Here is a 13,814-nt window from a genome sequence, read left to right on the forward strand (position 1 = left end):
CCAGCAAAAATCAACAGGAAGTTTGCAATTCCCCCTTCAGAACAAAAGTTGAGTAAAAACAGTCACCTTTTTTCAAACATTATCTCCTCTGAGCGCGTTTGTCGTGTCGGCTTCAAATTAGCACAGGAGAGAGATTGAACCCTTCTGATTAAAAGTTGATGAAAGAGTTTTAATTACTGCTCCGGTTTGGATTTTATGAGCCCTCAAAGTCGGTCCCGTCCATCCCTGCTTGCAGCTTTAGTTGTAATTTAGTCCTTAAATAAAATAGTGAACATACTAGACAACTTGTCTTTTAGTAGTAAGTAAACAAACATCTTAATTAGTCTGCTGACGTATGCAGTAACATCCATCCATCCATCCATTTTCTACCACTTGTCCCTTTTGGGATCGCGGAGGGGGGTGCTGGAGCCTATCTCAGCTGCATTCAGGCGGAAGGTAACATATTGTGAATTATATTTATATAGCGTTTTTCTCTAGTGACTCAAAGTGCTTTTACATAATGGAACCCATTATCTAAGTTACATTTAAAGCACTGTGGGTGGCACTGGGAGCAGGTGTGTAAAAGTGCCTTGCCCAAGGACACAACGGCAGTGACTAGGATGGCGGAAGCGGGGATCGAACTTGGAACCCTCAAGTTGCTGGCACGGCCACACTAAATGTGTTGCTTTTCTGACATGGACTTGTTTCTTCAGCATTGTCCCCACGTTTAAGAGAAGGCCATTCTAAAACCTTCATTCTAGCCTGATTTAGCCATTCCTTTACCACTTTTGAGGTGTGTTTGGGGTCATTGTCCTGTAGGAACACCCAACTGCGCCCAAGACCCAACCTCCGGGCTGATGATTTTAGCTTGTCCTGAAGAATTTGGAGGTAATCCTCCTTTTTCATTGTCCCATTTACTCTCTGTAAAGCAGTAGTTCCATTGGCAGCAAAACAGGCCCAGAGCATAATACTACCACCACTATGCTTGACGGTAGGTATGGTGTTCCTGGGATTGACGGCCTCACCTTTTCTCCTCCAAACATATTGCTGGGTATTGTGGCCAAATAGCTCCATTTTTGTTTCATCTGACCACAGAACTTTCCTCCAGAAGGTTTTGTCTTTGTCTAAGTGTATGCTTGACGGTAGGAATGGTGTTCCTGGGATTGACGGCCTCGCCATTTCTCCTCCAAACATATTGCTGGGTATTGTGGCCAAACAGCTCCATTTTTGTTTCATCTGACATCACATGGACAAAGGTAAGACCTTTTGGAGGAAAGTTCTGTGGTCATTATGTTCTTTACAAGTGTATGTCAACTTTTGATTTCTAACCTTGAACCAGAAGTCTGGTTTCTGTTGTCCTCATCCGTTAAATGGCAAAACCGGAGAACAAACAAAGGGAATGTGTCGTAAATCGTAATCTTAAATTGCACTGTCTGGTAAGTAGCTCGGTTTTAAAACCACGACTGTCATGATCTGTGGTCTGGATCATGTTTTGTTATTTTCTGTTAGTTCCTGTTTTTGTGCACCCTTGTTTGTTTTAGTTTCCATGACGACTTATGATTTTCACCTGCCTCTTGCGTCCGGGTCACACCAGTCTCTAATCAAGAGACTATTATTTAAGCCTGTCTTTGCCAGTTAGTCGTCCTGACTTCATTGCTCTTTTCTTGCCACAGTAAATCTTGCTTATTTCATGCGATTCCATAGTCGATGTTATTTGTTTCATGCCATAGTTTAGTGAGGTTTTTCATGTCCATAGTTTCATGTTTCATGTCCAAAGTTTTTTTGCCTTAGCTTCTCGTGTGAACGGCACACTTTCCTATTGTTTTGGTTCCTGTCACACTGCAAAAAGTGAAATCTAAGTAAGATGAAATATGTCAAATAAGGGTGATATTTGCTTATTTTCGGTCTGAAAAGATCATTCTTCTCACTAAGCAGATTTTATGTTAGAATGTTTTACTTGTTTTAAGGGTTTTGCTCCTAAATGATCTCAGTAAGATATTACAGCTTGTTGCTGAGATTTGATGAGCTATATTGAGTAAAACATGCTTGAAACTAGAATATCAAGTGTTGCAAAGCTGTGTCATCAACACCAGGGGCGTCACTAGCTCTTAAGGACAGGGGGGGCTGTAAATAAGAAAGACTTAGTCTGCTGATCTGAAAAAGAGCCAAAGCTGTCAAAGAGCTGAGGGACCATCTTCAAAGTGCAATGCTGAAACAAATAATGCAAACAATAAAATGTAACTTCCAGGGCTTGAGATTAACTTAGTCCCGTCATCCCGGGGACGGTAAAATGGGACGATGGCTTTTAACCATTTTTTTTTATTTTTCTTTGTATGTATTTATTCATTTTACATTTTACATTAAATGTCTTGGTTTTTCCACCCTCTGAAAATCCTATGAAATGTTTAACAAGCCATCCTATAATAATACAACAGCTATTAATGTAACAATACAATAAAACAAATATATTTAATGATGTTGTTTTCATTATTTTAACAATAGGCTAATGTATATTACTTTATATAGATTCTACAAGAAACACAAAACTTAAAAACTAAATGATTTACAATTGCAGACACAAGGTTCTTGTTCTGCAGTGCTGTGTGCTAATGTGCTTCGTACACCTGCAGGACCGCAAGCAAGGTTGCAGAGAAAATGCGGACTGGATTTTGAGTGATGTGGGCATTTTATATATGAACAAATCCAAGGACCGCAAGAAAGGTCGCAGAGAAAATGCGGACTGGATTTTGAGTGATGTGGGCATTTTATATATGAACAAATCCAAGGACCGCAAGCAAGGTCGCAGAGAAAATGCGGACTGGATTTTGAGTGATGTGGGCATTTTATGTATGAAAAAGTGGAATGGATTGGATACCGACACACTAAAGGGGCTCTCTACCTTACGCTATGAAGTGAGGGGAAACTGAGTGAATAATGGCAGGTTATATGATTATGTATTTAAACTCATATTCGGGCCACTTTATAATGAATATGTCGGCATGTATTTGTAAAAAAAAACAACAACAAAAAAAATAGATTTTTTTTTTTTAACACTAAATTATTTAGGGGTCTTAAGAACATTTTAGGGGGGCTTGAGCCCCCCTAAAATAGGCCTAACAACGCCATTGATCAACACTCACAAGTATAAAACTACTTTTTTAAATTAATAATTTCTTATTTCAAGCATGAAATAAAAAAAATCATGACTTTGACACAATTGTGTCTCATAATTAAAACAGATGACAGCCAAATGGACTTTGCTGTTTTATTTTCAATGAAACAATAGAAAATAGGTACTCATATAGTAGTACAGTTGGCACAGTACAGTAAACTGACAGTTCATATTTAAACATTTAACATTTCATGCAATTTTGAACAGAAATAGTTCATGCACATTCAGATGAATTCTTCAAAATTACAATTAAACACATTTTGGCCGGGGTTCCGGGCTGTATATATGCGCACTAATTGACTGAAAGAGCACGCACTTGGTGCTATGATGTCATGTTATCCATGGAAAAATAAATTTTTAGACCATATGATTTGCCTGAGCGGCTAGGAGACCCCGAGAGTAACAAGCGCTTGCCTTGTTGCCTTTCCGTTAAGAACAATAAATTAGTTTTTAGTATAAGTTTGCTGGTTTCAAGAAATGTAATGCCGAGCGCATATCATTATGTCAAGATAATGGCACTAGCATTTACTTCATTTAAGAATATTTTTTCAACATATTGAGCAAAAAAGGTCTCTTTTTTTTCTACTAAGAAAAGTGCACTTGTTATTAGTGAGAATATACTTATTTTAAGGTATTTTTGGGTTCATTGAGGTTAGCTAATTTGACTTGTTTTGGAAAGTCTTGACAAGCTGAATTTTCTTGTTCTATTGGTAGATAATTTTGCTTAGTTCAAATAAAATACCACTAATTTTTGTATTTTTTTTTTCTTGTTTTTGAACAGACTTTTTGCAGTGCATTTCTGTTGTGTAGGATTAATTGATTATTAAATATGTTCCTACCTGCTACCCTTGTCAGGAAAAGTCCATTTGCTTCCCAGGAGAACCCCCCCCCCCACCCCGTCATGACAACAACTTGGTTCCTTTTTGGTGCATGAAGTAAACAAAACTACTTGGATTTTGTGTTTCTGTCTAAATATCCACCATTTCGTGGAATTAATCCCCTTCTGGTAGTCTTCATTAAACTTGTGTGCGCGCTCTAATTTCAAATGTGTTGTTTTTCCTCAATTAAAACGCAAAAAAAAAAAAATCATTTTCATTCCCTGTAATTATTGGCGGCTCATTTGCATGTATCCTGCGGACCGAAACAAAACGCCCATGAGTAATGAATGACTTTTTTCTCTCTGCGGTTAATTTTTTTAACATCTTTGTGCTAGCAAGTGTTTACATGTGTGTGTGTGACAGCAGGGTGGAGAGGCGGTGCATCACTGTACGGAAGGTTGGAGGTTATTTATAAGCTCTAAGTAGGCCCACCTGCCTCTGAAATATCTCCGCACAATACGAGCTAGGGTTTCCGGGCCTGCCGGTTTCATCCTACACCAGCAGTGACCGTCAAGGCTAAGAATAACCACCGGGACAAAGCAGCTGAGGGCCACCTTTTTATTAGTTCCACATCTCTCGCTTCCACATCCGCGGGGGGAATCTGCGCTATCTTTAATTTCTCACAGTTGCTTTCATGAAGGAAATGAGCAAATGAAATGAGACTCCAACCGAGCCCAAATAATTAAATGATTCAGAGCTTTTGCACCTTATTGAAGACTGTGGAGGGGGGCGTGGTCTGCGGGCCTGCAGACCCGCAGACCCGCATACTTGCCAACCCTCCCGAAAATCCCCCGGGACAACCATTCTCCCGAATTTCTCCCGATTTCCAGCCGGACTTAAGGCGAGCCTGTCGTCACTTCTCAGACCAGCGCCTCCATAGTTGTGTATATTTTACAATCAGGCAAAAGACAACAAAAATGTAAAAAAAAAAACCAGGGAATGATGAAGGCAAAGTGTAATAAACACCTACAATATTGTCAGAATAATTGTATCTAAGTTATCACAAAACTTTGTGTTGCCATGAGTTCCCGGCGAGAGGATAAAAGTTGTCTTTGATGTTACCAATCAAAAGGCTTGTAAAACTCCACTGTGTAGGATGGGAAGCGACATGAAGGTGTCGTTTTCTTTGATCTATTGTAATCCACAGGAAGATTTTGCCTTGACCCGCGATCTACAAAGCAAAGCGGAGAGGAAGCAGGACCTGACACAAGCTCCAGGCCCCTTTTCTTTGAACCGTTTTGTGACCTGAGGGCGACGGCTGTTTACGACCCCCTCTCCCCTTAGAAACAGCTGTTGCCATGTAAGCAGGGAAAGTCCAAATAAAAGAGGAGGCGTGCAACCTTTCGTCAGAGCGTGGTGGAAGACTGTTCGAGAGTACAGCCCAGGCGTCTCTCCTCAATGAGCTAATTGAATGATGTCTCTGTTTAACCCCTTGCTTCTTGTCTTGTTTAATAGATGTCATCAGTGTTTGAACCTGACAAATATGATACATTATCACGTAGAAATCTGATTCCACATCTGTTTCCGACACATGTTTCGGTCTTGGTGCCTGGTCTGAGCTGCTGTGACGTAGATTACCGTAATAACTCCTATAACACCCAAAACTGCAGATTTCGACTTGTCAGGTTTAAGCACCGAACTATCTAGTAAACAGAACAAGAAGCAAGGAATCAGGCAGAGACTGAGTTAAATTTTCGCTCGGGATGGTCTCCTGCTGGCCCCACTATGGACTGGACTCTCACAATGTTATGCTAGATCCACTCGACGTCCATTAGACCGGTTGCCCAGGGGGAGTCCCCACATCTGCGGTCTCCTCCAAGGTTTCTCATTGTCCCATTGGGTTGAGTTTTTCCTTGCCCTGATGTGGGATCTGAGCCAAGGATGTCGTTGTGGCTTGTGCAGCCCTTTGAGACCCTCGTGATTTAGGGCTATGTAAGTAAACATTGATTGATTGAATTTTGCTCATGAGGAGAACGCATGGAGCTGCACACTCAGTTACAGTCTCACCCTACGCTCCGAGGAACAGTCCCCGCGCTCCTCTATTTATTCAGTTTAGGACGTTCCCCTAGTTACATCGCTGAGGCTTCTTCTAAAGGGAGGGGGGTCACACATTATGCGAGCAGCTCAGTACGCACAATACGTGATTGTTCAGATCGGAGTGTGGCGGGGGCCTCGTGATTGCGCCCTGTCTCTGCTTTGTCTGCCCGCTGTCGATATGCCTTATCTTCGTTGAGGTGCTGGTTCGTCCTTTGGCTGGTAGCAAGCTGAAAGACAGGAAACAACCGCGGCGAGGCCACTCCTCACATGCAGTGGAAGATAACAAGCTGCGTGGCCTTGTGTGGAGAAGAAAAAGGACAGCTTGAGCACAATAGATAATAACTACAGCAACGGCCTTTAAAGGCCTACTGAAAGCCACTACTAGCGACCACGCAGTCTGATAGTTTATATATCAATGATGAAATCTTAACATTGCAACACATGCCAATACGGCCGGGTTAACTTATAAAGTGACATTTAAAATTTCCCGCGAAACTTCCGGTTGAAAACGTCTACGTATGATGATGTATGCGCGTGACGTCAATCGTTGTAACGGAAGAATCCAATACAAAAATCTCTGTTTTCATCTCAAAATTCCACAGTATTCCGGACATCTGTGTTTAATGAACAATGGAGACTGCAAAGACAAAAATTGTAGGTGGGATCGGTGTATTAGCGGCTGGCTGCAGCAACACAAGCAGGAGGACTTTGACTTGGATAGCAGACGCGCTATCCGACGCTAGCCGCCGACCGCACGGATGATCGGGTGAAGTCCTTCGTCGCACCGTCGATCGCTGGAACGCAGGTGAGCACGGGTGTTGATGAGCAGATGAGGGCTGGCTGGCGTAGGTGGATAGCTAATGTTTTTAGCATAGCTCTGTGAGGTCCCGTTGCTAAGTTAGCTTCAATGGCGTCGTTAGCAAACAGCATTGTTAACCTTCGCCAGGCTGGAAAGCATTAACCGTGTAGTTACATGTCCACGGTTTAATAGTAATGTTGATTTTCTGTCTATCCTTCCAGTCAGGGGCTTATTTCTTTTGTTTCTATATGCAGGTAAGCCCGATGCTATCACGTTAGCTCCGCAGCTAAAGTGTTTCGCCGTTGGGGATAAAAGTCACTGTGAATGTCCATTTCGCGTTCTCGACTCTCATTTTCAAGAGGATATAGTATCCGAGGTGGTTTAAAATACAAATCCGTGATCCACAATAGAAAAAGGAGAGAGTGTGGAATCCAATGTGCCAGTTTGTACCTAAGTTACGGTCAGAGCGGAAAAAAGATGCGTCCTGCACTGCACTCTAGTCCTTCACTCTCACGTTTCCTCATCCACGAATCTTTCATCCTGGCTCAAATTAATGGGGGAATCGTCGCTTTCTCGGTCCGAATCGCTCTCGCTGCTGGTGTAAACAATGGGGAAAATGCGAGGAGCCTTTCAACCTGTGACGTCACGCTACTTCCGGTACAGGCAAGGCTTTTTTTTTATCAGCGAGCAAAAGTTGCGAACTTTAGCGTCGATGTTCTCTACTAAATCCTTTCAGCAAAAATATGGCAATATCGCGAAATGATCAAGTATGACACATAGAATGGATCTGCTATCCCCGTTTAAATAAAAAATATTCATTTCAGTAGGCATTTAAGCATACGAGTTGTGTGATAACTTATACACAATTATTCTAACATCCACCATTGAAATACTTTCTATAGTTCGAGACTTACGGTCATTTAAAAACATCAAAATATGACGTAGAACGTCCGGCGGGCCGGATTGAAAATCATAATTTTGCCCAAGTCTGGCTTAGTCCTATTCATTTAGGTCCCTTGATTGCATTACCTCTGCCCAACGGAGGGTACAAAATACATAACGAGCTTGTCCAGGTGTGACACGCATGTTTGCCGCTCGGTTGGAAAAAAACGTCCTCACGTGTTTGATCAAATATTCATGCTCATTTGCTATTCATGCTCGCGTCGAGCTGATTAATTATGAATAAAAGGCAACGTTGGCCCGTTTAGTTGTGTGGCAAACATTTATTCCCCCCTTGGACGCTTTTGCATTTGATCTAAGCCAGGGGTCACCAACCTTTTTGAAAGCAAGAGCTACTTCTTGGGTACTGATTAATGCGAAGGGCTACCAGTTTGATACACACTTAAATAAATTGCCAGAAATAGCCAATTTGCTCAATTTAGCTTTAACTCTATGTTATTATTAATAATTAATGATATTTACACTTAATTGAACGGTTTAAAAGAGGAGAAAACAGGAAAAAAATGACAATTAAATTTTGAAACATAGTTTATCTTCAATTTCGACTCTTTAAAATTCAAAATTAAACCGAAAAAAAGAAGAGAAAAACTTAAAAAAAAGAATTTATGGAACATCATTAGTAATTTTTCCTGGTTAAGATTAATTTCAGAATTTTGATGACATGTTTTAAATAGGTTAAAATCCAATCTACACTTTGTTAGAATATATAACAAATTGGACCAAGCTATATTTCTAACAAAGACAAATCATTACTTCTGCTAGATTTTCCAGAACAAAAATTTTAAAAGAAATTCAGAATACTTTGAAATGAGATTTAAATTTGATTCAACAGATTTTCTAGATTTGCCAGAATAATTTTTTTGAATTTTAATCATAATAAGTTTGAAGAAATATTTCACAAATATTCTTCGTTGAAAAAACAGAAGCTAAAATGAAGAATTAAATTAAAATGTATTCATTATTCTTTACAATAAAAAAAATAAATTTACTTGAACATTGATTTAAATTGTCAGGAAAGAAGAGGAAGGAATTTAAAAGGTAAAAAGGTATATGTGTTTAAAAATCCTAAAATCATTTTTAAGGTTGTATTTTTTCTCTAAAATTGTCTTTCTGAAAGTTATAAGAAGCAAAGTAAAAAAATTAATGAATTTATTTAAACAAGTGAAGACCAAGTCTTTAAAATATTTTCTTGGATTTTCAAATTCTATTTGAGTTTTGTCTCTCATAGAATTAAAAATGTCGAGCAAAGCGAGACCAGCTTGCTAGTAAATAAATACAATTTAAAAAATAGAGGCAGCTCACTGGTAAGTACTGCTATTTGAGCTATTTTTAGAACAGGCCAGCCGGCTACTCATCTGGTCCTTACGGGCTACCTGGTGCCCGCGGGCACCGCGTTGGTGACCCCTGATCTACGCCATGCGGATGCAGGAATATCATGACAGGTCGCGGGGAAGGTATCAGTCTGTCTGTTTGATCACACTGCAGTTGGTTGAAAGCTCTTCAACTCGCGGCCCGTGGGCCAAATTGAATGACATCTGTCACGACGGACGGACGGGGGGTTGCAGCTTACTGCGGGGTTCGTTCTCCCGGGATGCAGCCGGACCACTCAGGACAAGGCGTGCAGGTAGGAACATGATTTAATCATCAAAAAATAACGCGTAGTACCAAAAACAGAAAACAAGCAAAAGGGATGCGTGCCGATCGCACGGGAAGCTAAGGAACAAATTTAGAGCAGGAATCATGAGCTAGGAAACACGAAGACCAAACGTAACAGGTTGCTTTTAGCAAACAATGAAGCCAGCCCGACTGACCGGCAAAGGCAGGATTAAATAGTCCTCGGGAAACAGGTGAGCGTCCCGAGCACCAATCAGAGACAGGTGGAAACAATAAGCACCCATGGTAACTAAACAAACAAGGGTGCACAAAAACAGGAACTAAGGGAGTCCAAAACTAACAGAATATAACAACACGTGATCCGGGCCACGGATCATGACAACATCAGTACGAGACCAGCTCACAACATGGGAGTGATTAACATTTGTTTAGCAGATTCTTAAAAAACAGCAGAGCAGTCTGATAATAGAGAGAATCTTTGACCAGTGCACATGTTTTATGTTCAGTCGTGGTCAAAAGTTTACATACACTTGTAAAGAACATAATGTCAGGGCTAGAGATGTCCGATAATGGCTTTTTTGCAGATATCCGATATTCCGATATTGTCCAACTCTTAATTACCGATTCCGATATTATGTTAGATCCACTATGGACTGGACTCTCACACTATTATCTTAGATCCACTATGGACTGGACTATCACACTATTATGCTAGATCCACTATGGACTGGACTCTCACACTATTATCTTAGATCCACTATGGACTGGACTCTCACACTATTATGTTAGATCCACTATGGACTGGACTCTCACACTATTATGTTAGATCCACTATGGACTGGACTCTCACTATTATGTTAGATCCACTATGGACTGGACTCTCACACTATTATGCTAGATCCACTATGGACTGGACTCTCATACTATTATGTTACATCCACTATGGACTGGACTCTCACACTATTATGCTAGATCCACTATGGACTGGACTCTCATACTATTATGTTAGATCCACTATGGACTGAACTCTCACACTATTATGTTAGATCCACTATGGACTGGACTCTCACAATATTATGCTAGATCCACTATGGACTGGACTCTCACACTATTATGTTAGATCCACTATGGACTGGACTCTCTCACTATTATGCTAGATCCACTATGGACTGAACTCTCACACTATTATGTTAGATCCACTATGGACTGAACTCTCACACTATTATGTTAGATCCACTATGGACTGGACTCTCACAATATTATGCTAGATCCACTATGGACTGGACTCTCACACTATTATGTTAGATCCACTATGGACTGGACTCTCACACTATTATCTTAGATCCACTATGGACTGGACTCTCACACTATTATGTTAGATCCACTATGGACTGAACTCTCACACTATTATGCTAGATCCACTATGGACTGGACTCTCACACTATTATGTTAGATCCACTATGGACTGGACTCTCTCACTATTATGTTAGATCCACTATGGACTGGACTCTCACTATTATGTTGGATCCACTATGGACTGGACTCTCACTATTATGTTAGATCCACTATGGACTGGACTCTCTCACTATTATGTTAGATCCACTATGGACTGGACTCTCACTATTATGTTAGATCCACTATGGACTGGACTCTCACAATATTATGCTAGATCCACTCGACGTCCATAGCACCGGGGGGGTCCCCACATCTGCGGTCCCCTCCAAGGTTTCTCATTGTCATCCCATTGGGTTGAGTTTTTCTCTTGCCCTGATGTGGGATCCGAGCCCAGGATGTCGTTTGTGGCTTGTGCAGCCCTTTGAGACACTCGTGATTTAGGGCTATATAAGTAAACATTGATTGATTGATTGATTGAAGTGATCACCTTCAACTGCATGCGGTCTGTCAATTTATTTGACATTTTTTCAATGAAAATGACAGTGGAATTGACCAAAAACAATGTATAATATATTACACATACTAGCTATATATTATAGGTCAGTGTGTTTATATCCTCCAACATTGCATCTTCACTTGCACTCAACGCACGATTACTCCCCATTAATGATTTCCAAATGATATCACCGACAAAACAAAGCAAACATCCCAGTTTTATAGACCAGATCGCAAATATCGGAGGCAATCATTCTTGTAATCCCGTTTATGTTGTCCCTCCTCATATTAAGCTAACTGATCAGCACTAATGACATACAGTATGTGCTCATAGGCTTAGTTTGTTGTGTGTTTACCATTTGAGAGCAAATAAAAAAAAACAATAATTGGACTTGCACTTGGAATTGGGAGTGTTTGAAGTTCATTTCAGTGGAACAATAAAACTTATCAAACCGGAAGTTACCTGCTGTCAAGGTAGAACCGTATACAGTACCTGCTTTTTTCTTTCCTTGTTTTTCCCGGCCGTCTTCAGCCTTTCAATTGTGATTCTTGATTTTCACTGAACGTATGGTTTTATATTCTGACGTCCAAACGGATCATTGAAACACTTTTATCACTTCATCATTCTTTTTCTCCTACCCAAAGTATAAAATCATCATCATCGGCATCGCAGTCTCGGAAGACCATTGATTTCCTGTGCCTCGGAGTCAGGTCTTGTCGCAGCGTCTCCTGTGGCTGTGTAGGCCAATTCGTGAGAGACATTCCCGGCCGCAGATGTCACATATGCAGACCGGTTCCATAGATGTTGCCGTTGTCGCAGAGCCCTGTTTCTTTCTCTTTGCCCTCTTAGCCTCATGGTGGTTTCTGACAGCCCGCTGCGGAGTGCCTGCTGCCACTGAAGGCGGTCCTGGGCTGCATCTTCCCAGCTGTCGGGGCTGATGTCAAAAGACTCGAGGTCTTGTTTGCAGACGTCCTTGCAACGCAGCTGGGGACGGCCAATCTGCCTCTTGCCAGTTGTGAGTTCAGCATAGAGGATGTCCTTTGGGATTCGCCCATCGTCCATCCGCCGGACATGGCCCAGCCAGCGGAGACGTCGCTGCCTCAGTAGGGAGCACATGCTGGGAAGCTGTGCTCTTTCCAGGACTGATTGGTTTGGGATCCCGACAAGAAATCTGCGTTCAAAGAACTCCGGCTTATTAGTGATTCCCAGAGCCAAAAAAAAGTCTGCGGGCTATAGAGCGTTTTCTATTCGGGCTCCAGTACTCTGGAATGCCCTCCCGGTAACAGTTAGAGATGCTACCTCAGTAGAAGCATTTAAGTCCCATCTTAAAACTCATTTGTATAATCTAGCCTTTAAATAGACCCCCCCTTTTTAGACCAGTTGATCTGCCGTTTCTTTTCTTCTCTCCTCTTCTCCCCTGTCCCTTGCGAGGGGGAGTTGCATAGGTCCGGTGGCCATGGATGAAGTGCTGGCTGTCCAGAGCCGGGACCCCGGGTGGACCACTAGCCTGTGCATCGGTTGGGGACATCTCTGCGCTGCTGACCCGTCTCCGCTCGGGATGGTTTCCTGTTGGCCCCGCTGTGGACTGGACTCCCGCTGATGTGTTGGATCCACTGTGGACTGGACTTTCACAATGTTATGTCAGACCCACTCGACATCCGTTGCTTTCGGTCTCCCCTAGAGGGGGGGGGGGGTTACCCACATATGCGGTCCTCTCCAAGGTTTCTCATAGTCATTCACCGACGTCCCACTGGGGTGAGTTTTTCCTTGCCCGTATGTGGGCTCTGTACCGAGGATGTCGTTGTGGCTTGTACAGCCCTTTGAGACACTTGTGATTTAGGGCTATATAAATAAACATTGATTGATTGATTGATTGATCCTGTCCCTCCAGGTGATGCCCAGTAGACGCCTAAGGCAGCGAAGATGGAAGATGTTTAGCCGCCGCTCTTGGTGGGAGTACAGGGTCCAGGTTTCACTACCGTACAGTAGAGTGCTGGTGACACAGGCTCTGTACACCTGCACCTTAGTGTGGATAGTGAGCTTGCGGTTTTCCCATACTCTCGCTGTAAGCTTCCCAAAAGTTGAGGCAGCTTTTCCGATGCGGCCACTGAGTTCGGCATCGAGTGACAGGTTGTCGGTGATGGTGGAACCGAGGTAGGTGAAGGTGTTTACGACTTCCAGAGTGTAGTTGTTGATGGTGATAGAGGGGGGTGGTTCAGTTCCCTGTCCCATCGTCTTGGTTTTGCTCAGACTGATGGTCATAAAATAGGTTTTGAAGAATTGAAGGCTACTGGACTTTTTCTGGTAAACATTGCAACTATACTGGCTCACTTGCACTGGCTTCCTGTGCACCTAAGATGCGACTTTAAGGTTTTACTACTTACGTATAAAATACTACACGGTCAAGCTCCTGCCTATCTTGCCGATTGTATTGTACCATATGTCCCGGCAAGAAATCTGCGTTCAAAGAACTCCGGCTTATTA

This window comes from Entelurus aequoreus, linkage group LG11 (genome assembly GCF_033978785.1).
Source record: "Entelurus aequoreus isolate RoL-2023_Sb linkage group LG11, RoL_Eaeq_v1.1, whole genome shotgun sequence".
Taxonomy (NCBI): Eukaryota; Metazoa; Chordata; class Actinopteri; order Syngnathiformes; family Syngnathidae; genus Entelurus; species Entelurus aequoreus.